This window comes from Bos grunniens, chromosome 20, assembly GCF_055505025.1.
Source record: "Bos grunniens cultivar Pamir isolate PY7600 chromosome 20, Bosgru_T2T1.0, whole genome shotgun sequence".
Classification (NCBI taxonomy): domain Eukaryota; kingdom Metazoa; phylum Chordata; class Mammalia; order Artiodactyla; family Bovidae; genus Bos; species Bos grunniens.
The window spans coordinates 14,117,430-14,141,561 of NC_141184.1; positions in this window are offsets into that span (position 1 = coordinate 14,117,430).

Below are 24,132 nucleotides of genomic sequence, written 5' to 3' on the forward strand. Positions count from 1 at the left end.
TCAGAATGGACTGGTTGGATCTCCTTGCAGGCCAAGGGACTCTCAAGAGTCTTCTCCAACACCACAGTTCAAAAGCATCAATTCTTCAGCGCTCAGCCTTCTTCACAGTCCAACTCTCACATCCATACATGAACACAGGAAAAACCATGGCCTTGACTAGATGGACCTTTGTTGGCAAAGTAATATCTCTGCTTTTCAATATGCTATCTAGGTTGGTCATAACCTTCCTTCCAAGGAGTAAGCGTCTTTTAATTTCATGGCTGCAGTCACCATCTGCAGTGATTTTGGAGCCCAAAAAAATAAAGTCTAACACTGTTCTCACTGTTTCCCCATCTATTTCCCATGAAGTGCTGGGACCAGATGCCATAATCTTCGTTTTCTGAATGTTGAGCTTTAAGCCAACTTTTTCACTCTCCTCGTTCACTTTCATCAAGAGGCTTTTGAGTTCCTCTTCACTGTCTGCCATAAGGGTGGTGTCATCTGCATATCTGAGGTTATTGATATTTCTCCCGGCAATCTTGATTCCAGCTTGTGTTTCTTCCAGCCCAGCGTTTCTCATGATGGACTCTGCATAGAAGTTAAATAAGCAGGGTGACAATATACAGCCTTAACATATTCCTTTTCCTATTTGGAACCAGTCTGTTGTTCCATGTCCAGTTCTAACTGTTGCTTCCTGATCTGCATACAGATTTCTCAAGAGGCAGATCAGGTGGTCTGGTATTCCCATCTCTTTCAGAATTTTCCACAGTGTATTGTGATCCACACAGTCAAAGGCTTTGGCATAGTCAAGAAAGCAGAAATAGATGCCTTTCTGGAACTCTCTTGCTTTTCCTATGATCCAGCGGATGTTGGCAATTTGATCTCTGGTTCCTCTGCCTTTTCTAAAACCAGCTTGAACATCAGGAAGTTCACAGTTCACATATTGCTGAAGCCTGGCTTGGAGAATTTTGAGCATTACTTTACTAGCGTGTGAGATGAGTGCAATTGTGTGGTAGTTTGAGCATTCTTTGGCATTGCCTTTCTTTGGGATTGGAATGAAAATTGACCTTTTCCAGTCCTGTGGCCACTGCTGAGTTTTCCAAATTTGCTGGCATATTGAGTGCAGCACTTTCACAGCATCATCTTTCAGGATTTGAAATAGCTCAACTGGAATTCCATCACCTCCACTAGCTTTGTTCGTAGTGATGCTTTCTAAGGCCCACTTGACTTCACATTCCAGGATGTCTGGCTCTAGGTCAGTGATCACACCATCATAATTATCTGGGTCGTGAAGATCTTTTTTGTACAGTTCTTCTTTGTATTCTTGCCATCTCTTCTGAATATCTTTTGCTTCTGTTAGGTCCATACCATTTCTGTCCTTTATCGAGCCCATCTGAATGGATACGAAAAGAAGACCTCTATGTATGTTGTCTACAAGAGACCCAACTCAAAACAAGGCACACATACAGACTGAAAGTGATTGGCTGGAAAAAGATATTCGATGCAAATAGAGACCAAAAGAAAGCAGGAGTAGCAATACTCATATCAGGTAAAATAGACTTTAAAGCAAAGGCTGTGAAAAGAGACAAAGAAGGATGCTACATAATGATCAAAGGATCAATCCAAGAAGAAGATACAACATTGTAAATATATATATGCAGCCAACATAGGAGCACTGCAATATGTAAGACCAATGCTAACAATTATGAAAGGGGAAATTAACAATAACACAATAATAGGGGGAGACTTTAATACCTCACTCACACCTATGGATAGACCAACTAAGCAGAAAACTAACAAGAAAACACAAACTTAAATGATACAATAGACCAGTTAGACCTAATTGGTATCTATAGGACATTTAACCCCAAAACACCTTTTTCTCAAGCACACACAGAACCTTCTCCAGGATAGATCACATCCTGGGCCATAAATCTAGCCTTCGTAAATTCAAAAAAATTGAAATCATTCCAACCATCTTTTCTGACCACAATGCAGTAAGACTGGATCTTAATTACAGAAGAAAAACTATTAAAAATTCCAACATTTGGAGGCTGAACAACACGCTGCTGAATAACCAACAAATCACAGAAGAAATCAAAAAAGAAATCAAAATATGCATAGAAATGAATGAAAATGAAAACACAAAAACCTAAAATCTGTGATACACTGTAAAAGCAGTGCTAAGGGGAAAGTTCATAGCAATACAGGCATACCTCAAAAAATAAGAAAAAAGTAAAATAAATAACCTGACTCTACACCTAAAGCAACTAGAAAAGGAAGAAATGAAGAACCCCAGGGTTAGCAGAAGGAAAGAAATGTTAAAAATTAGGGCAGAAATAAATGCAAAAGAAACAAAAGAGACCATAGCAAAAATCAACAAAACCAAAAGCTGGTTCTTTGAGAGGATAAATAAAATTGACAAACCATTAGCCAGACTCATCAAGAAACAAAGGGAGAAAAATCAAATCAACAAAATTAGAAATGAAAATGGAGAGATCACAACAGACAACACAGAAATACAAAGGATTATACGAGACTACTATCAGCAATTATATGCCAATAAAGTGGACAACTTGGAAGAAATGGACAAATTTTTAGAAAAGTACAACTTTCCAAACTGAACCAGGAATAAGTAGAAAATCTTAACAGACCCATCACAAGCACGGAAATTGAAACTGTAATCAAAAATCTTCCAGCAAACAAAAGCCCAGGTCCAGATGCTTCACAGCTGAATTCTACCAAAAATTTAGAGAAGAGCTAACACCTATCCTACTTAAACTCTTCCCAAAAATTGCAGAGGAAGGTAAACTTCCAAACTCATTGTATGAGGCCACCATCACCTTAATACCAAAACCTGACAAAGATGCCACAAAAAAAGAAAACTACAGGCCAATATCACTCATAAACATAGATGCAAAAATCCTTAACAAAATTCTAGCAATCAGAATCCAACAACACATTAAAAAAATCATACATCATGACCAAGTGGGCTTTATCCCAGGGATGCAAGGATTCTTCAATATCCGCAAATCAATCAATGTAATACACCACATTAACAAATTGAAAAATAAAAGCCATATGATTATCTCAATAGATGCAGAGAAAGCCTTTGACAAAATTCAGCATCCATTTATGACAAAAACTCCCCAGAAAGCAGGAATAGAAAGAATATACCTCAACATAGTAAAAGCTATATATGACAAACCCACAGCAAACATTATCCTCAATGGTGAAAAATTGAAAGTATGTCCCCTAAAGTCAGGAACAAGACAAGGGTGCCCACTTTCACCACTACTATTCAACATAGTTTTGGCCACAGCAATTAGACCAGAAAAAGAAATACAAGGAATCCAGATTGGAAAAGAAGAAGTAAAACTCTCACTATTTGCAGATGACATGATCCTCTACATAGAAAACCCTAAAGACTCCACCAGAAAATTGCTAGAGCTAATCAATGAGTGTAGTAAAGTTGCAGGATATAAAATCAACACACAGAAATCCCTTGCATTCCTATACACTAATAATGAGAAAATAGAGAGAGAAATTAAGGAAACAATTCAATTTACCATTGCAACAAAAAGAATAAAATACTTAGGAATTATCTACCTAAAGAAACAAAAGACCTATATATAAAAAACTATAAAACACTGGTGAAATAAATCAAAGAGGACTCTAATAGATGGAGGAATATACTGTGTTCAAGGATTGGAAGAACCAATATAGTGAAAATGAGTATACTACCCAAAACAATCTATAGATTCAATGCAATCCCTATCAAGTACCAATGGTATTTTTCACAGAGCTAGAACAAATCATTTCACAATTTGTATGGAAATACAAAAAACCTCAAATAGTCAAAGCAATCTTGAGAAAGAAGAATGGAACTGGAGGAATCAACCTGCCTGACTTCAGGCTCTACTACAAAGCCACAGTCATCAAGACAGTATGGTACTGGCACAAAGACAGAAATATAGATCAATGGAACAAAATAGAAAGCCCAGAGATAAACCCATGCACCTATGGACACCTTATCTTTGACAAAGGAGGCAAGAATATACAATGGAGAAAAGACAATCTCTTTAACAAGTGGTGCTTGGAAAAATGGTCAACCACTTGTAAAAGAATGAAACTAGACCACTTTCTAACACCATACACAAAAATAAACTCAAAATGGATTAAAGATCTAAATGTAAGACCAGAAACTATAAAACTCCTAGAGGAAAACATAGGCAAAACATTCTCCGACATAAATCACAGAAGGATCCTCTATGACCCACCTCTCAGAATATTGGAAGTAAAAGCAAAAATAAGCAAATGGGACCTAATTAAAATTAAAAGCTTCTGCACAACAAAGGAAACAGTAAGCAAGGTGAAAAGACAGCCTTCAGAATGGGAGAAAATAATAGCAAATGAAGCAACTGACACAGAATTAATCTCAAAAAATATACAAGCAACTCCTGCAGCTCAATTCCAGAAAAAATAAACAACCCAATCAAAAAATGGGCCAAAGAACTAAAAAGACATTTCTGCAAAGAAGACATGCAGATGGCTAACAAACACATGAAAAGATGCTCAACATCACTCATTATCAGAGAAATGCAAATCAAAACCACAATGAGGTACCATTTCACGCCAGTCAGAATGGCTGTGATCCAAAAGTCTACAAGCAATAAATGCTGGAGAGGGTGTGGAGAAAAGGGAACCCTCTTACACTGTTGGTGGGAATGCAAACTAGTATAGTCACTATGGAGAACAGTGTGAAGATTCCTTAAAAAACTGGAAATAGAACTGCCATATGACCCAGCAATCCCACTGCTGGGCATACACACTGAGGAAACCAGAATTGAAAGAGACACATGTACCCCAATGTTCATCGCAGCACTGTTTATAATAGCCAGGACATGGAAGCAACCTAGATGTCCATTAGCAGATGAATGGATAAGAAAGCTGTGGTACATATACACAATGGAGTATTACTCAGCCATTAAAAAGAATACATTTGAATCAGTTCTAATGAGGTGGATGAAACTGGAGCCTATTATACAGAGTGAAGTAAGCCAGAAAGAAAAACACCAATACAGTATACTAATGCATATATAAGGAATTTAGAAAGATGGTAATGATAACCCTGTATGCAAGACAGCAAAAGAGACACAAATGTATAGAACAGTCTTTTGGACACTATGGGAGAAGGAGAGGGGGGGATGATTTGGGAAAATGGCATTGAAATGGGTATAATATCATATAAGAAACAAATCACCAGTCCAGGTTCGATGCATGATACAGGATGCTTGGGGCTGGTGCACTGGGATGACCCAGAGGGATGGTATGTGGAGGGAGGTGGGAGGGGGGTTCAGGATGGGGAACACGTGTACACCCATGGCGGATTCATGCTGATGCATGGCAAAACCAATACAATATTGTAAATTAATTAGCCTCCAATTAAAGTAAATAAATTTAAATTTAAAAAAAAGAAAGCTGTGGTACATATACACAATGAAGTATTACTCAGCCATTAAAAAGAATACATTTGAATCAGTTCTAATGAGGTGGATGAAACTGGAGCCTATTATACAGAGTGAAGTAAGCCAGAAAGAAAAACACCAATACAGTATACTAATGCATATATATGGAATTTAGAAAGATGGTAATGATAACCCTGTATGTGAGACAGCAAAAGAGACACAGATGTATAGAACAGTCTTTTGGACTCTGTGGGAGAAGGTGAGGGTGGGATGATTTGGGAGAATGGCATTGAAACATGTATAATATCATATGTGAAATGAATCGCCAGTCCATGTTTGATGCGTGATACAGGATGCATCAGGATGACTTTAACTTGCCTAGTTGAGATTAATTAAAAAAAAAAGTAGACTGCATACTATTTTCATGTTCACACAAAATATTCACAAAGATGAACTATGTTCTGGGCCATTAAAAAAATGCCTCATCAAATTTAAGATGTAATCACAGTAAACATGCTCTTTGACCATAATGAAATTGAACTAGAAATCAATAGGAAATGGATATCTGGAAAACATCAAATTGTTTGGAAATTAAAGCACATGTATCTAAATAATTCATGAGTCAATAAAGAAATGAAATGAGTGATTAGAAATATTATGAACTGAAGGAAAATAAAAACATAGCTCATCAAAATTTATAATTACTTTGGGAAAATACACAGAATTAAAAACAAAGAAGTTCTCAGGCCAGTGCTCTTAGGACTCCCACTTTAAAGAGACCAGAAAAAGACAAGTAATTAAACTCAAAATAATGACAAGGAAATAATACAGATATGGGCAGAAATCAAAGAAATTTAAAGCAGAATATGACAGAAGAAATCAATGGGATCTAAAGCTGGTCCTATGACAAACATCAATAAAATTCTTAAAATTCTAGCCAGATTGATAAAGAAATATGGGAAAGGGCCAAATTAATAGAATCAGAAGTAAAAGAAGGACATCACCAAAGATCCTACAAACATTGCAAGACTAATAAGGGAATACTACCAGCAAGTCTATAAACCAATAAATATGACAATTTGAACAAAATGGACACATTCTTTAAAAGACACAAATTACTAAAGCTCACCCAAGAAGAAATAATCTGAAGAGTCTCACTGCAGTAAAACCTTCCCACAAAGAAAACCTCTAGGAACAGATGGCTTCACTAGTGAATTCTAAAAAGCATTTAAGGAACAAAAGTGACTCTGCATAAATTCTTCCAGAAAATAGAAGAGAAGGTTATACTTTCCAACTCATTTTATGAAGCAAGCTTTACACTAGCATCAAAACTAGACAAAGAGTTATGAAAACCATAGACAAATATTCAGATGAGCATAAATCCAAAAGTCCTTAACAAAACATAAAAAAGTTTAATCAAGGAGTATAAACATATTTGTGTAAATAAAAGCTTTGACTAAAGCTATGACTTTATCCCCAAAACACAAGATTAGTTTAACATTGAAAAGTTCTCTTAATAGATGCAGAAAAATTATCTGGAAAAAATCAGTATTAATTCATGATAAAAAATTTAAGTAACCTAAGAATGAATTGATCTTCATGATAAAGGACAGCTTTCAACAGCTAACATTAATATAGTTATGAAAGACTGCATGTTTTTCTCTTAAAACTGAGAACAAGGTAATTGAATTGTTCACCCCTTCTGTTCAGCTTCATAGCAGAGGTTCTGTTCAGTGAAGTGAGGCAAGAAAAATAAATAAAAGACACTAGTATTGAAAAACTGAAATAAGACTGTCTTTCTTCACGGACAACATGACGATCTAGGTAGAAAGTTCTATGAAATCTAAAATAGCAACCTAGAGCTAGTAAATAATTTAGGAAAGTCATAGAACCCAGAGTCAATATCCAAAAATCAATTGTATTTCTATACACTAGGAAACAAGCAAGCTTCTCTGGTGGCTAAGATGGAAAAGAATCTGCCTGCAATGCAGGACACCTGGATTCAATCCTTGGATTGGGAAGATCCCCTGGAGAAGGAAATGGCAATCTACTTTTTTTTTTTTTTGTATTTTTGCCGGGATAATTTCATAGACAGAGAAGCCTGGTGGGCTAAAGTCCACAGGGTCACAAAGAGTTGGACACGACTGGGCGACAAACACTTTCACTTTAAAAGGAAACAAACAACTAGTAATTGAAACTTTTTTCAATGTCATTATCAAAAGAAGTAGAAATATGAAATATTCAGGTATAAGTTTAACAAAATTTTTGAAATACTATGTGCTGAAAACAACAAAGAATTTCTGAGAGAACTTAAATAAGACTAAAACAAATGGAGAGATAGATCATGTTCCTGGCTCAGAAGATTTTGTCATTTAGATTTCAATTTCCCCCAAATTGAACTACATTTTCAATATAATCCCAGATAAAATCCCCAGAGATGCTTTTGTTGACATTTGAAATACTATTTTGTAGATAAGAAGTTCTTATCTTTATGGAAATTCACAGATCTTAAAATTGCTAGAACAATTTTGATAAAGAAGAACAAAGTTGGAAGTTTGCACAACCAGAATTCAAGTCTTACTGCAAACTGCAGTAATGAAGCAGTGTGATATTGGTATAAGATGTATACCTAGTTTATACATATAATTGACTCTGGACAGAGGTGCAAAGGCAATCCAACAAGTAAAAATCTTTTCAACAAATGATACTGGAAACATCACGTATCTATATTTAAAACCCTGAAATCTTAACACATAGTATACATTGTATTTCAAATGAATCATGGATCTAAATGTACAAGTCAAAGCTGCTAACTCTATAAGAAAACCTAAAAGAAAATGTAGAGATGCACTAGGTAAAAATTTTTAAGTAGGATAAAAACAGCACAAACTATAACAGAAAAAATTTTAGTAGTACTTTGGTAAAATTTAAAACTGTAGCCATGAAATTAAAAGACGCTTGCTCCTTGGAAGAAAGGCTATGACCAACCTAGACACTATATAAAAAACTAATTACCTTGCCAACAAAGGTCCATCTAGTCAAAGCTATGGTTTTTCCAGTAGTCATGATGGATGTGAGAGTTGGATGATAAAGAAAGCTGAGTGCCAAAAAATTGATGCCTTTGAACTGTGGTGTTGGAGAAGACTCTTGAGAGTCCCTTGGACTGCAAAGAGATCCAACCAGTCCATTCTGAAGGAAATCAGTCCTGAATATTCATTGAAAGGACTGATGCTGAAGCTCCAATACTTTGGCCACCTGATGTGAAAAACTGACTCATTTGGAAAAGACCCTGATGCTGGGAATGATTGAAGGCAGGAGGAAAAGGGGAAAATAGAGTATGAGATAGTTGGATGGCATCACCGGTTAGATGGACATAAGTTTGAGTAAACTTTGGGAGTTGGTGATGGACAGGGAAGCCCGGCATGCTGTGTTCCATGGCATCACAAAGAGTCAGACATGACTGAGTGGCTGAACTGCCAACTGACTGAAAACAGTTGTTTTAGAAAAATTCTGTAAAGAAAATACAGTCTAGTCACAAATTGGGATAAAATATTTGCAAAACATTTATCTAGACTTGTAATCAGGATATATAAAAAATCTCATAAGCCAGTTAAAAAGGGAAAAATGATTTTAGTACACTTAATACTCATATATGGACCATAAAGAAGGCAGAGTGCTGTAGAATTGGTGCCTTTGAACTGTGATACTGGTGAAGACTCTTAAGAATCCCTTGGACAGCAAGGAGAGCCAACCAGTCAATCCTAAAGGAAATCAACCCTGGATATTTATTGAAAGGACTGATTCTGAAGCTGAAGCTCCAATACTTTGGCCACCTGATATGAACAGCCAACTCACTGGAAAAGACCCTGATGCTGGGAAAGATTGAAGGCAGAAAGAGAAAAGGGCAACAGAGGATGAGATGGTTGGAAGGCATAATTAATTCAAAGGACATGAACTTGGGCAAACTCCAGGAGATGGTGAGGAACAGGGAGGCCTGGCATGCAGCAGTCCATGGGGTCAAAAAGAGTCAGATATGACTTGGCAACTGAACAACAAAAATTAATATAAGCAAATAGTAAGTAGTAAATAAGCACATAAAGAGGTTCTCCATATCTTTAGTGTTAGGAAAATGTCCAACGAAAACCACAGTGAGATACCAGTACAGATCTACTAGGTTAGGTAAAATCAAAGGGAATAACAGCTAAAAGGAGAGAATAGCTAAAACTGAAAGGAATTAATGTGTTGGTGAGGATATGGAAAGGGCAGAAATCTTACAAGTGCAATTTTACACATGTATGATGCAAAAGACTATATGCTGTATGATTCTATCTGCATGACACTCTGAAAAAGGCAAAACCATAGGAACAGAGAGGAAATCAGGGATGGACAGGGTTCAGGAATACAGGGAAGAAAGTGACATTAAAGGATATACCTGTGGCGGATTCATTTTGATATTTGGCAAAACTAATACAATTATGTAAAGTTTAAAAATAAAATAAAATTAAAAAAAAATAAAATAAATTAAAATAAGATCTAAAAAAAAATAAATAAATAAAGGATATGATGGTACTTGAAAGGGTGAAGGAAATGCTCTAGATCATAACAAGGATGGCGGTTAACGGTCATACACATTAATCAAAACTTCTCAAGTAATATTCCTAAAATTGGTAAACATTTTGTATGTAAATTATACTTCAATAAAACTGACTCTTTTTAAAGTAAAAGGACGGGAAAAGATACCCCATGAGAGTACTAATCCAAAGAAATCTGGACTGCCTGTATTAATATCAGATTTCCAAACAAGGAATATTATTAGCAATAAAGAGGCCCATTTCATAATACTAAAGGATTCATTCATCAAGAGAACATATTAAGGTTTACTTGACCGCCCACCCAGTTATTTTTAAGGCTCTTAAAATGGATCTTCCTGGCATAAGTTTACTTCCTTTAAGAGAGACTCTAAAACGACTTTTTGCTGTTGATTTTGTGTGGTTGGAGTGAGGGAGATTTCCTTTCTTCAAATAGTGTGCCTGACTGTTTTTGGCCAATTTCTCAAGTTCTACTGTAATTACATTGGCTGGCTTTGTTCATCTGCTAGATACATTATTAATTGTCTTTCATTCAGAAGTCTGAAACTCACTGGCTTCACTGACAGATTTCCCATGTTACTCAGTGAAAAAGTAACTTAATCTGTCAGAAAGCTTCTTTCACTTTGCCACATATTGTAATATTTAGAAAGATTAACAAACTTGAATCACCAGGACTGACTTAAATGGGAGCCAAAACTAAGCTCAGTTTTCAAAAATGATTGTTCTGTCTTAGAGCTTTCCCCTCCTTCAAAATGTTTCAGTCTGATGATCAGAGAGTCCTCAACAATTCGATCAGCTTTTCCATCTCACCATCGCACTCCAAAATGAGTCCTCCTGTGGTTACCACCATCATGGTGTCACTTGTCTCTACATCCCACGGTTGCCTCAGTTCCTTCTCCCACTTTCCCACCAAATATATTCTATTTCCCTCCGTGCTTCCCTGTCCTTGTTCCTTCCCAGCTTCCACCACAGAATTCTCCTTTGAGCATCTGAGTCCCCCTCTTCTTGCCCGAGTTGTGATAACACGGGGCTGCGGTTTCCTAACTCACCTTTGCTGCATGAGGTTTGTAAAACATTACTTTCTCTAAAAAGCTGACACTGACTTTCTTGAAATAAGCATAACTCAGATGTCCAAGGAGGCCCCACAATCTCTTGAAGTGGAGGAAGCACAGTCTGGCTTTAACCCACACGTGGTGGGAAGTCCAAAACCTCCCTACATTTCTTACTTCCCAGAGGACTCATGTTCTCCTGGTCACTCCTGGCTCCTATGGAACTCATGTTCTCACCTCCCAGAATTTCTCTCACTTCTCCGCTCCATACTGACTGAAGTATGGAACGTTACTCATTTTCCACGAGCCCCCTCACTCCAGTAAAAGCACTCACACCTAGCATTTAAATATACAGCAGACCCTGCAAATGGAAAGGTTTCCTATTATCACCTTAGTCCAAATTCCCCTCTACTTCTTGGCATTGTTCATTTAAGAATGCCTTCTTATCTTGCCTTGCTATTCTCTGGAACTCTGCATTCAGTTGGGTATATCTTTCCCTTTCTCCTTTGCCTTTCACTTCTCTTCTCTCCTCAGTTATTTGTGAAGCATCCTCAGACAACTACTTTGCCTTTATGCGTTTCTTTTTCTTTGAGATGTTTTGGTCACTGCCTCCTGTACAATGTCACGAACCTCTGTCCATAGTTCTTCAGGCACTCTATCAGATCTAATCCTTTGAATCTATTTCTCACTTCACTGTATAATCATATAGGATTTTATTTTGCTCATACCTGAATGGTGTAGTGGTTTTCCCTACTTTCTTCCATTTAAGCCTGAATTTTGCAATAAGGAGCTAATGATCTGAGCCACAGTCAGCTTCAGGTCTTGTTTTTGCAGACTGTATAGAGTTTCTCCATTTTTAGCTGCAAAGAATATAATCAATCTGATTTCTGTATTAACCATTTGATGATGTCCACATATAGAGTCGTCTCTTGTGTTGTTGGAAGAAGGTGTTTGCCATGACCAATGAGTTCTCTTCACAAAACTGTGTTAGCCTTTGCCCTGCTTCATTTTGTATTCTATGGCCAAACTTGCCTCTTATTCCAGGTATCTCTTGCAAACAATGAAAACAAGTAGAGGAAAACAATAGAATGGGAAAGACTAGAGAGCTCTTCAAGAAAATTGGAGATATGAAGGGAACATTTCATGCACAGATGGACATGATAAAGGATATAAACAGTAAGGACCTAACAGACTGGTTTTTCCTGTAGTCATGTAAAGATGTGAGAATTGGGCCATAAAGAAGGCTGAGCACCAAAGAATTTAAAATTGTGGTGTTGGAGAAGACTCTTGAGAGTCCCTTGGACTGCAAGGAGATCAAACCAGTCAATCCTAAAGAAAATCAACACTGTATATTCATTGGAAAGACTGATCCTGAAGCTGAAGCTCCAATACTTTGGTCGCTTGATGAAAAGAACAGACTCATTGGAAAAGACCCTGATGTCAGGAAAGATTGAGGGAAGGTAGAGAAAGGGTAACAGAGGATGAGATGGTTGGACAGTATCACCAATTCAATGGACATGAATTTGAGCAAACTCCAGAAGGTAGTGAAGGACAGGGAAGCCTGATGTGTTGCAATTCATGTGGTCCCAAGGAGTTGGACAGGACTTAATGACTGAACAACAACAAAATCCCCCTCATATTTTCACCTTCTCTTCATTTCCCTAGATCCTAACCTTTAAGGGACTTCAGGAAGTTCTTCTGCCTTCATTTTACAAAGCACACAGTGCAGCTCATGGATCCCTAATTAGCTCATGGCCTGTGTATCTGGAAAAGAGAGACTTCATGAAACCTAAACAGAACTACAAATCTCCCTAAAGCAGAATTCCATGATAGAGGCTACTTATTGTCTTCCTCTACTTTGGGCATGAGATCCAAGATGAGCAAAGTTAATCTGATTCAGTTACCCTTACATAATAATGCCCAGAGAAGGCTTTATACATTAAAATATTATGAAATTGACCTAAAATTTCAGACTGGCATTTTGCTGACCTTTGCAAATGGTGCTCAGAGTTAATGCATGTTGAGTACATGAAATGAAACATACTGGTGCTTTTTGACCTTTGAAGGTTGTGTAGCTACTGTGTTCCTTATGTTATGAATAACTGGACTCTGCTTTAGAATGAGAACTGGTTATATATGGTTGTAGTGAGATGCCTGATATCAGCATCAATTTTATCACATAAAAAATGAAATGGTAACAGCTCTGGTCCAATTTCTGTTTTTTTCTGGGTGATTCAGGTCCTTTTGTCCTTCAACATATGGCTTTCTTAATTTCAGTTCTTACTTATTACCAGTCAGTGATATTTCCTAGTCTTCTGATTTTAACCTCAGATGGAGGAGCTGCAGCAATGCATTCCTTTACTCTTGAGTTTTTTTGTGTGTCTAATCTCTGTTAGATTTGTCCTCTTTGTGAGATCAGGGTCCCCTGAGCCTTACAATGACTGTATATGGGTGTTGGGATGGTGCTTTGGCAGGAAGAAACTCTTTCTACTGGGAGTCTGGACTTGAAGTTGATATACCAATTGCACATCCCCATGACAGTTTTTCTATTATATTGTTTTTAAAAGGAGCATTAGAAGATGATATCTACTCAGCCACTCCATCCTAACCCTTGATAATCATGTGTTGGAAGACAAAGCAGAATAGATGTGGCTACCACTTGGCATTCCTGGTTTGTGTATAAGCCAACCAGGCTATGACACCAGAGCAAAACATCCATCATTTATTTGAGGATTTTATTATTACTTATTGTTATCAGTATTATTAGTGGTATCAGTAGCAAGGCTTATCTGGTTTTGACAAATCTACTTTCTATTTATCTTAAAGTAATAAATTTTAATAGAATAAACTCCTTGTGTTATTGAGAGGCTGCATTTACATAATGCCAAATATAATTTTTCCAAATTGCATAGTTAAATAATTTACTGTAATTGATATTGTGCAGGTTTTGCTTAAATCTGACGCCCTCAGAATTGTTACTTTATTGAAAAGAAATAGATCAACAGGTTGTTTCATTGGTGTATATATACAGACTGAAAAAACTTTTATCATGAGTCATGATGGCAGAAGGATCCTAGCTCAAGGGTCTAACCTGTATCTGATTTAATGAGGATTCAGACACGTGTGGGCGTTCTGACTTGTTCTGTGGGGCTGATGTGAAAGTACCCTCTCTGCACAAGAAAGATCCAGGAGGCAGAGTCATCCCTGGGAAAAATGGAGTAAAAAAGTATGAAATTTGTTTGTAACAATGGACTAGCAATGGAAGGAGAGGTCAATTTGACAATACTACTCAAACTTTGCTGTGAATAGTGGAGGGTCCACTGTTCTGGGGTCCATGCAATAATGATGGGACAGAATATTCAGGGGATGCAGCCTTCAGTTCAGTAGGTGTGACTCCTAATAGCAGGGGCCTAGGAGGTCAATGTGTAAGAAGTAGAGCTACAATGGCCCAAGTCCAGAATCAGCTTCACCAACATGGGTAAAGAAGTCCCTTCTTAGGGCATCCACAAGTATCATACTGCACAGACTACGCACCTTATGATGGGCTGAATCATGCCACCTCCCCCACCAAGGTGCCCACTTCCAAATCTCCTGAACCTGTGAATATGTCACCTTACCCAGTAACAGGCACTTAGGTGTGATTATCCTAGATTGTCTGAATGGGTCCAATGTCATCACAAAGGTCCTTTAAAGAGAGAAGCAGGGAGATCAGAGTCAGAATGAGAAGATGCAGGAAGAAAGCAGAGGGAAGAGAGAAGATGCTATAATGTTGGCTTTGAAGATGCAGGAAACAGTCATGAGCCAAGGAGTATGGGCAGCTCCTATAAGCTGGAGAAGATGAGGGTCTTCCCATAGAGCCTTCTAAGGAATACGGAGTTTCTGACTCTGATTTCAGTGTTGTGAAAATGACTTTGGATTTTCTGAGTTACAGAATTGTAAGAGAGCAAATTAGTATTGTCTTCTAAACTGTGGTCATCTGTTGCACCGGAATACAAATAGATTCACATGTCATGCTCCCAAGGGCCGCCATCGGCATGGACAGTGATCTGAATGCAGCTTCCTGGAACTGGGCAGCCATCCCTCTAGCTGCCCAGTGAGGGAAAGGCCAGGGAAATTGATGTGCTGAGCGACTCAAGGACTCGAGTTGTGTGCTCTTGGGAGTCTTATCCTCCTCTAATACATTCTAATACATTCCTCTCCACCTTCTTTTCCGCCTCCTGAGGCTCTCGTCTCCATCTGGGCAAACAGGAAGCAGGTGTTGGGTCCTTCCCAAGTACCACTGTCCTATCTTTCCAACCTCCATGCACACTGACCCAGATGGAGGAAAAGCTGCTGTCTTATTGAAGAGCCAGAAGAGCCACCAGTGACCATACCTAAGGCACTGGTTTCCACCGAGGAGGGGAAATGGCATGCGGCGGGAGTTTCCTGGAGACCTCCTCTCCCTCCCAATGTCCTTCTCCCTTTGGTCCTTCTTATCCTTCTACATTTTCACTTTGAATCCATCCTCTCTCTCAGCCTGATGACCCAACCCACTTCCTACAAAACACCACTAGACCTGTCTGCAAAGGAAGCCTGGCCCTCTGCCCCAGTGGGGGATTTGCAAACTCTCACCTTTCAGGTGGTAGCTGGGTGCATGCCTCGGGCTGGTTCATTATTTCCCCAAGAGAATCCAACACAAGCTCTGGACTCCAAAACGGCAGCGAAGGCAGAAGCTCCGTTTCCACTTTGGAGTCACAGACCGAGATCAGTAGGCCCCCAGATGACCTCTGAGCAAATATACTTTGGCCCACAATAGTTTCTCCCCTAGGAAGCCCTCAGTCTGAAATCATCTGGAGAAAGTCTTTTCACAGCCAGCACCCGGATCTCACTCCTCAGGTAAGGATCACCAAAGTGTGCTGGACCGAGGAGGCAGCAGCTCTTTGCTATGCCTGCTTTCATTATCAAGTGTCCTACTTTCTACACTGTGGTGACCTGAATGGGAAGGAAGTCCAAAACGGAGGGCATATGTATGTGTATGGCTGATTCATTTTGTTCTACAGTAGAAACTAACACAACATTGTAAAGCAACCATACACCAATAAAAATTAATTTAAAAAAAGAGTCATGGTTAGCAGAGAATAATCCAGACACAGTCATCTAGGGGATACGTGGCACCATCTCCACTGACTGGTTCTGATTCCCAGACTTCTCTCTTGAAAGGATGCAGGGATGTCTCAGTGACTGACCTAGAGAAGCAGCAGCAGAGCACAGTGAATAAGAATTGGTAGGCGTTGAAACATGTATATTACCATATGTGAAACAAATCACCAGTCCAGGTTCCGTGCATGAGACAGGGCGCTCAGGGCCAGTGCACTGGGATGACCCTGAGGGATGGGATGAGGACGGAGGTGGTGGTGCGGGGGTTCAGGATGGGGACACATGTACACCCATGGCTGACTCATGTCAATGTATGGCAAAAACCACTATAATATTGTAAAGTAATTAGCCTCCAATTAAAATAAATTAATTAATTAAAAAAAAAGAATTGGTAGGCTTAACATGGAGCTAGAGGAGTGAGAGTATGTGCTCATATGAAATGTCCTGAGATAATCACTTTCTGAACTGGTTGGGAAGAATTTAAGGGAGGCTAAATATCTTACAATCCTGTGGGCAAGGCCTGAGTCAGAAAAATACTTCTCATTGCTGTTATTTCAAACTGCTTTTCCTCCAGGCTGCTGTATCCTTGAGAAACATATGTTAAATATGTTATCTTCCACAAAGAGCTGGTACATCGAATTGTTTGCAATTTGCTTCTTTCTTATTTTCCCCGTTTTTAGTCATTGTAAAACATATTGTAAGAATAATAAAAGAAGTTTAAAATGAGGGAAATTACCCAGAAATCTGCCTATGAAAGCAATTCGTCTTTTATTTTCCATGTTTCCTCCCAGGAATTATCTATATGCTCACAAAACTTTTCTATGCTACTTCCCAGAATGGAAGATTTAGAGAAAGACAGAGCTTCACTTCTTAAAAGTTATGAGACATCGGCCATATCACTTAAATCTGAGCTATCAATTTCCTAATATTTAAAATGAAAAATTGGACTAGTCGATTTTTTTTTTCATGGATGCTTCTTGCTTTAAAATTGTTTGTACCTCTGTCCTTACAACAGAATGAGTCTTACTCTGTAGCATCATATTTGGGGAAATGGACATTTTTAAAGGCTGAGAGAATGTTACTGGCAAGTAAAAATGGTAATTAAGCAACACCACAAACAATAGACAGGAGCAGAAACTGAAACTTGATAGTAAACTTTCAATAAACATAACTGCTTGTTTTGTTCTAATTCTAGAATTTCCCAAACTTGTTTGCAAGACAAAGTTTTTCTTACTGTAAGTTAGCCTTTTGTCTTGAAGGCAGGTCAAAGATAAGTATGTCTCCAACAACAGTCCAGGATAGGGACAATGGTGAATTGGTCATCAGCCACAGAAATAGTACTGTCATTAGAAATCAAGGAGTGAGGCTCCTTTCACAACTTTGTGTTTGCACACTATGCGATTTGGAATCGTGTTTGTCATAGCCGGTTTGCACTGCTCTAATGAAAATATCATTGACTGGATGGTTTAAACAAATATTAAAGGAAATCAACTCTGAATATTCACTGGAAGGACTGATGCGAAAGCCGAAGCTTTGGTCGCCTGATGCAAGAGACAACTCATTGGAAAAGATCTGGGAAAGATTGAAGGCAAGAGGAGAAGGGGGTGGCAGAGGATGAGATGATTGGATGGCATCACTGACTCAATGGATATGAGTTTGAATAAACTCTGGGTGATGGTGAAGGACAGGGAAGCCTGGGATGATGCAGTCCATGGGGTCATGAAGAGTTGGACATGACTTAGAAACTGAACAACAACGATTTACTTCTTATAGCTCTGAAGGTTGAAAAGTCCAAGATCAAGGTGCTGGCAGACCCAGTGTCTGGTAAGAGCCTCTTGCTAGTTTGCAGACAGCCTTCTTCCAATCGCATCCCCCATAGTGGAGAGCAGACAGGAAGCCAGTTCTCTTGTGTCTCTTCTTATGAGGGCACTAATCCTGTTTATGAGGGTCCACCCTCACAACCTAATTATCCCCCAGACACCCCAGCTCTTTGAATATCATCACACTGGGAGCTGGGATTTCAACATGTATATTGGGAATGAGGAAACAGATGTTCAGTTAATAGCTGAGCTGGATCAAAGTAGTTGTTATCTCTATCTGGGCCTGTTGAAGTCATATTTATATTTTTTAGATTAATTTTTATTGGAGTATAGTTGTTTTACAGTGTTGTGTTAGTTTCTACCATACAGCAAAATGAATCAGCCAGACATACACATATATCCTCTCCCTTTTGGGCTTCCTTCCCATTCAGGTCATTACAGAGCATTAAGTAGAATTCCCTGTGCTATCCAGTAGGTTCTCAATGCATGTGTGTGCTAAGCCACCTCAGTCGTGTCTGACTCTTTGTGACTCTATGGACTGTAGCCCGCTGGGGTCCTCTGTCCATTGGATTCTCTAGGCAAGAATATTGGAGTGGATTGCCAAGCTCTCCTCCAGGGAATCTTACCCACGCAGGGATTAAACCCTCATCTCTTATATCTCCTGCATCAGCAGGTGGGTTCTTTACTATGAGCACCACCTGGGAAGCCCAGGTTCTCATTAGTTACCCATTTTATACATAGTATCAATAATGTATATGTGTCAATCCCAATCTCCCAATTCCTCCCACACCCTCTTCCCACTTTGTACCCATTTGTTTGTTCTCTATATCCATATCTCTACTTCTGCTTTGCAAATAAGATCATCTATACCATTTTTCTAGATTCTACACATATGCATTAGTACGTGATATTCTACTTTAGTTTGCTTTCTTTACTACTCTAAACCAAGATATTCCGGCATAAGTATGGGATCTTATTTTTAAAAGATGAAAATAGTTAGTGGGAATCTTTCAAGTGATTTTTCGGCCACAGAATATTTCCTTTCCCCAGCAATTTAAAGAGAATGTGTGCTTAGATAGTTAACCAACATACTCTAGAGCACAGCTTCCATCAGTAAACCGGGTCTTAAACAGCATGTGCTGTGTGACTTTCTATATTTCGAGCAGAAAGCACAGAAGATACTGAGCTAGGTTATTATTCTGTAATTCGGACAATTTGTGAGAGTTGGACATGACTAAGTGACTGAACTGAACTGAACTGAATTACATATCACAACTATGTCTTCGCTTGGCATGGTACAGTGTCAACGCAGATTAAATCTCAGTTACAAAAGAACTGTGGAAAGCAAGGGTGCAGTTCATGAGCACATGTTTTAGATAATGTGGCACTGGGCAAAGTGAGAATTGCCTTACTACAATCTGGACACTTTATTGTAACCTTATGAAATTGCAGTGTATACACAAGATTTACCAGCAATATTAGTCACTGTTCTGTTCAGAGAACTAAAATCTGCCAACAGGACCAACAGTGTGGTGAGGGTCGTCTTAGCTTTACTGCCGAGCAGGGCTGTCTATCTTAACATATGAGCTTCGATAATTTCTTGGATGTTATAATGCCTGTGATGTTTATGATGAAATATTTCAGGACTGAGTAAATCCAATGATGATAATAAAACAAGAAAATTTATTATACTCTAAGCGGCAAATTAAGATGCCAACTTGGAGCATTGTGCTGAGAAGCATTCTAAGGTCCTGTGTGGATCCATGGGGAAGTGTATATAAAGAGGACCTCTCTGAGTTTCTCTGGCGGCTCAGACAGTAAAGAATCACCTGAGATTTGGGAGACTTGGGCAGGATCCCTGGGTTGGGAAGAACCCCTGAAAGAGGGCATGGCAACACATTCCAGTATTCTTGCCTGGGGAATCTGAGGATTCTCCAGAGGACAGAGGAGCCTGGTGGGCTACACTCCATGGGGTCACAAAGAGTCAGACACGACTGAGCCACTAAGCACACACAAATGTATTCTATTGACAGGAAATAATACATGCCATGTATTTGCCATTCTTGTATAAGTAATAAGACTCTATTATTATATGTGGAAGACCTGGGTTCGATCCCTGGGTTGGGAAGATCCCCTGGAGAGCGAAATGGCAACCAATTCGAGTACTCTTGCCTGGAAAATTACATGGACGGAGGATCGTGGTAGGCTACAGTCTATGGGGTTGCAAAGAGTCAGACATGACTGAGCAACTTCACTTTTTTCTACTATATATTATGAGGAGGGCATGGCAACCCACTCCAATATTCTTGCCTGGAGAATCCCCATGGACAGCAGATCCTGGCAGGCTACAGTCCATGGGGTCTCAAAGAATTGGATATGACTGAGTGACTAAGCACAGCACATTATACAATATAGTAACGATAAACCAGTCTTCGCTAGTGGCTGAGTTGGTAAAGAATCTACTGCAATGCAGGAGACTCGGGTTCGATCCCTGGGTCGGAAAGATCCCCTGGAGAAGGAAATGGCAACCCACTCCAGTACTCTTGCCTGGAGAATCCCATGGACAGAGGAGTTGGGCAGGCTATAGTCCATGGGGTCCCAAAGAATCAGACATGACTGTGCGACTAACTTTCACTTTCAATGATAAACTAGCTCCTAACATCAATGTTGTTTATAAAACACAGATAGAGAGTTCTAGAGGGACTCAGAGCCTGTTCATGTATCTTCAGATACAGCAAACCCTGCTCAGGCTGCAGAGACTGAAAAAAGTATTTTGTATGCATTGATGAAGAGTCACAAATAAACTCCAACTGTATTCAGCCCAGGAACTCTTAAACTAGCTGTAATATGACAATGGCCATTCACAGTAAGTTCTATGATCTTTTTCTCATTAGACACTTTGCCAAGACCAGTGTGTACTTTTCTTAGACGCATCAGGAGCTGATATCAATCACCTTGACTGATAGCTGCAGATGAAATGGATAGTTTAAATTCAGGATCACCTCATGCTGACAGTGCTTCACCTGAAGCATGACCAGGGCATATTTTCTCTTCCAGGAGCCTGGTTATTTTTTCTTGGGGGCATCATTTCTTCTCTGACTCTGCAGGGACTTGCTCAGCCAACTGGCACACACAGCTCAAAATGGGAGTAAAGTCCCTGAGGGAAACTACTCAATCAACAGGGGACTGGAACCAGTGAGTAATTGGGTGTGATGAGAAAACAGTTATTTCTGAGTTATTGCCTGGGCATTCTACAGTATGAAAACCCTGCTCACACCCAGAGTCTGGACATTTAGATAAGGACCTGAGCTTAGGATCGCCACCCCAAATTCTCGATTTGCTTTTCCTGAGACACCTTTTAGAATAATCACTTACAGTCTAGCCTGTGAAATGTGAGTGAAAGACCTCTGCCCCAGCCACCTTGTAAGTAGGAGGTGCTTGCCAACCCATTCTCTTGGGCTTCCCAGCCACCTTGTAAGTAGGAGGTGCTTGCCAACCCATTCTCTTGGGCTTCCCAGCCACCTTGTAAGTAGGAGGTGCTTGCCAACCCATTCTCTTGGGCTTCCCAGCCACCTTGTAAGTAGGAGGTGCTTGCCAACCCATTCTCTTGGGTTGGTGCTAATGGTAAAAAAAAAACCCGCCTGCCAGTGCAGAGATGTACAAGACATGGGTTTGATCCCCGGGCCAGGGAGAGCCCCTGGAGAAGGGCGTGGCAACCCACTCCAATATTCTTGCCTGGAGAATCTTATGGACAGAGAAGCCTGGCAGTCTACACCCTATGGGGTCGCAAAGAGTCGGACACAACTGAGCGACTAACACACAATGCTAAATCAGCTCCTATCATCAATGCTATTTATAAAATACAGAAAGTTCTAGTGAATTCAGATCCTGCTCATGTATCTTCAGATAGAGCAAACCCAGCTCAGGCTGCAGAGACGGAGAGGAGCATTTTGTATGCTTTGATGGAGAGTCGCAAATAAACTCCTACTGTATTCAGCCCCGGAACTCTTAAACTAGCTGTGATATGACAGTGACCATTTACGATAGGCTCTATGATCTTTTTCTCATAAGACTTTTCCAAGACCAATGTGTGCTGTTCTTAGATGCATCAGGAACTGATCTCATTCACCTTGACTGATACTTGATTTCACCTGCAGATGTAATGGATAGTTTCAGTTTAAGATCACCTCATGCTGACAGTTGGAGAAGGCAATGGCACCCCACTCCAGTACTCTTGCCTGGAAAATCCCATGGATGGAGGAGCCTGGTAGGCTGCAGTCCATGGGGTCGGGAAGAGTCGGACATGACTGAGTGACTTCACTTTCACTTTTCACTTTCATGCTTTGGAGAAGGAAATGGCAACTCACTCCAGTGTTCTTGCCTGGAGAATCCCAGGGACGGGGGAGCCTGGTGGGCTGCCGTCTATGGGGTCACACAGAGTCGGACACGACTGAAGCAACTTGGCGGCGGCAGCAGCATGCTGACAGTGCTTCACCTCAAGCATGTCCAGGGTATATTTTCTCTTCCAGGAACCTGGTCATCTTTTCTTGGGGACATCATTTCTTCTCTGACACTGCAGGGACTTCTTAGCCAGCAGGCATACACCTCAAAATGGGAATAAAGTCTCTGAGGGTAATTCCTCAACCAACAGGGGACTGGAGCCAGCGAGTAATTGGGTGTGATGAGGAAATAGTTATTTCTGAGTTATTGCCAGGGCACTTTACAGCATGAAAACCTTGCTCACACCCAGCGTCTGGACATTCAGATATGGACCTGAGCTTGAGATCCCTGTACCAAGCTCTCGCTTTGCTTTTCCCGAGACACCTTTTATTTTTATTTATTTATTTTTCCGAGACACCTTTTAAAACAACCACTAGAGTCTAGCCTGTGAAATGTGAGCAAAAGACCTCTGCCCCAGCCACCTTGTAAGTAGGAGATGCTTGCCAACCCATTCTCTTGGGCTTCCCAGCCACCTTGTAGGTAGGAGGTGCTTGCCAACCCATTCTCTTGGGCTTCCCAGCCACCTTGTAAGTAGGAGGTGCTTGCCAACCCATTCTCTTGGGCTTCCCAGCCACTTTGTAAGTAGGAGATGCTTGCCACTTGGCTCTCTTGGGCTCCCCAGGTGGCGCTAGTGGTAAAGAACCCACTTGCCAATGCAGGAGAAGTAAAAGATGCGAGTTCCATCCCTGGGTCTGGAAGATCCCCTGGAGAAGGGCCTGGCAACCCACTCCAGGTATTCTTGCCTGGAGAACCCCATGGACAGAGGAGCCTGGAGGGCTACAGTCCATGGGGTCACAAAGAGTCAGACAGGACTGAAGTGACTTAGCATGCACACATCCCACTTGCTCCCTTATCACCTGCTCCCTGTGACTTGGGACAGCGGATGGCTTATTGCTCCATTCCTGGGATCTGTAAGTAATAAATCTTGTGACTTGACTTCTTTTGTGTGACTGTATTGAAACTCTGCTTTCAATCAAAATGGCCCCAGGGTTTTCACTTCCTCAAAGTGAGAGCACGGATGCTGAGGGAGCTACCTGCCGCCTTCATGTGGGTGGCTTGTGCCTCCTCATTCAGCAGATCATAATATACATATGCTTAACTCAATACAACAGCTGTGGACCCCAACACAATGGGCACGCTGCCCCTCCTTCAGGTGGGCAATTCCAAGATGTATTTTATACATGGATCTTGAAGAACCAGTGAAACTGAACCCCCAGTGCCTACAGTGATAACTTAAGAATGTCAAAAATCCTGGAAACAATGAAGAAAAGTATTAAATAATTGTATTGCAATAAAACTAAAAACAAAGTGAAAAAGTAGAAAAATTGGAAACCTACCTGACAGAAAAAGAGTTAATCACTTTATAAAGAACTCTTACAAATGAATGAGATATACTAATAATCCAAAGCACAAATAAGCAAAGATTGTGTACCAGTAATTAATAGAAAAAAATCCAAGTGGCTTATAAATGTATGAAAAGATTATCCGTAAAGTTTAAAGTTCTCACTCATTACAGAAAAGTGAAATAAACAATGACACCATTTCTAACAATAACAATCAAGTTTACAAAGATCAGAAAGTTTTTAATATA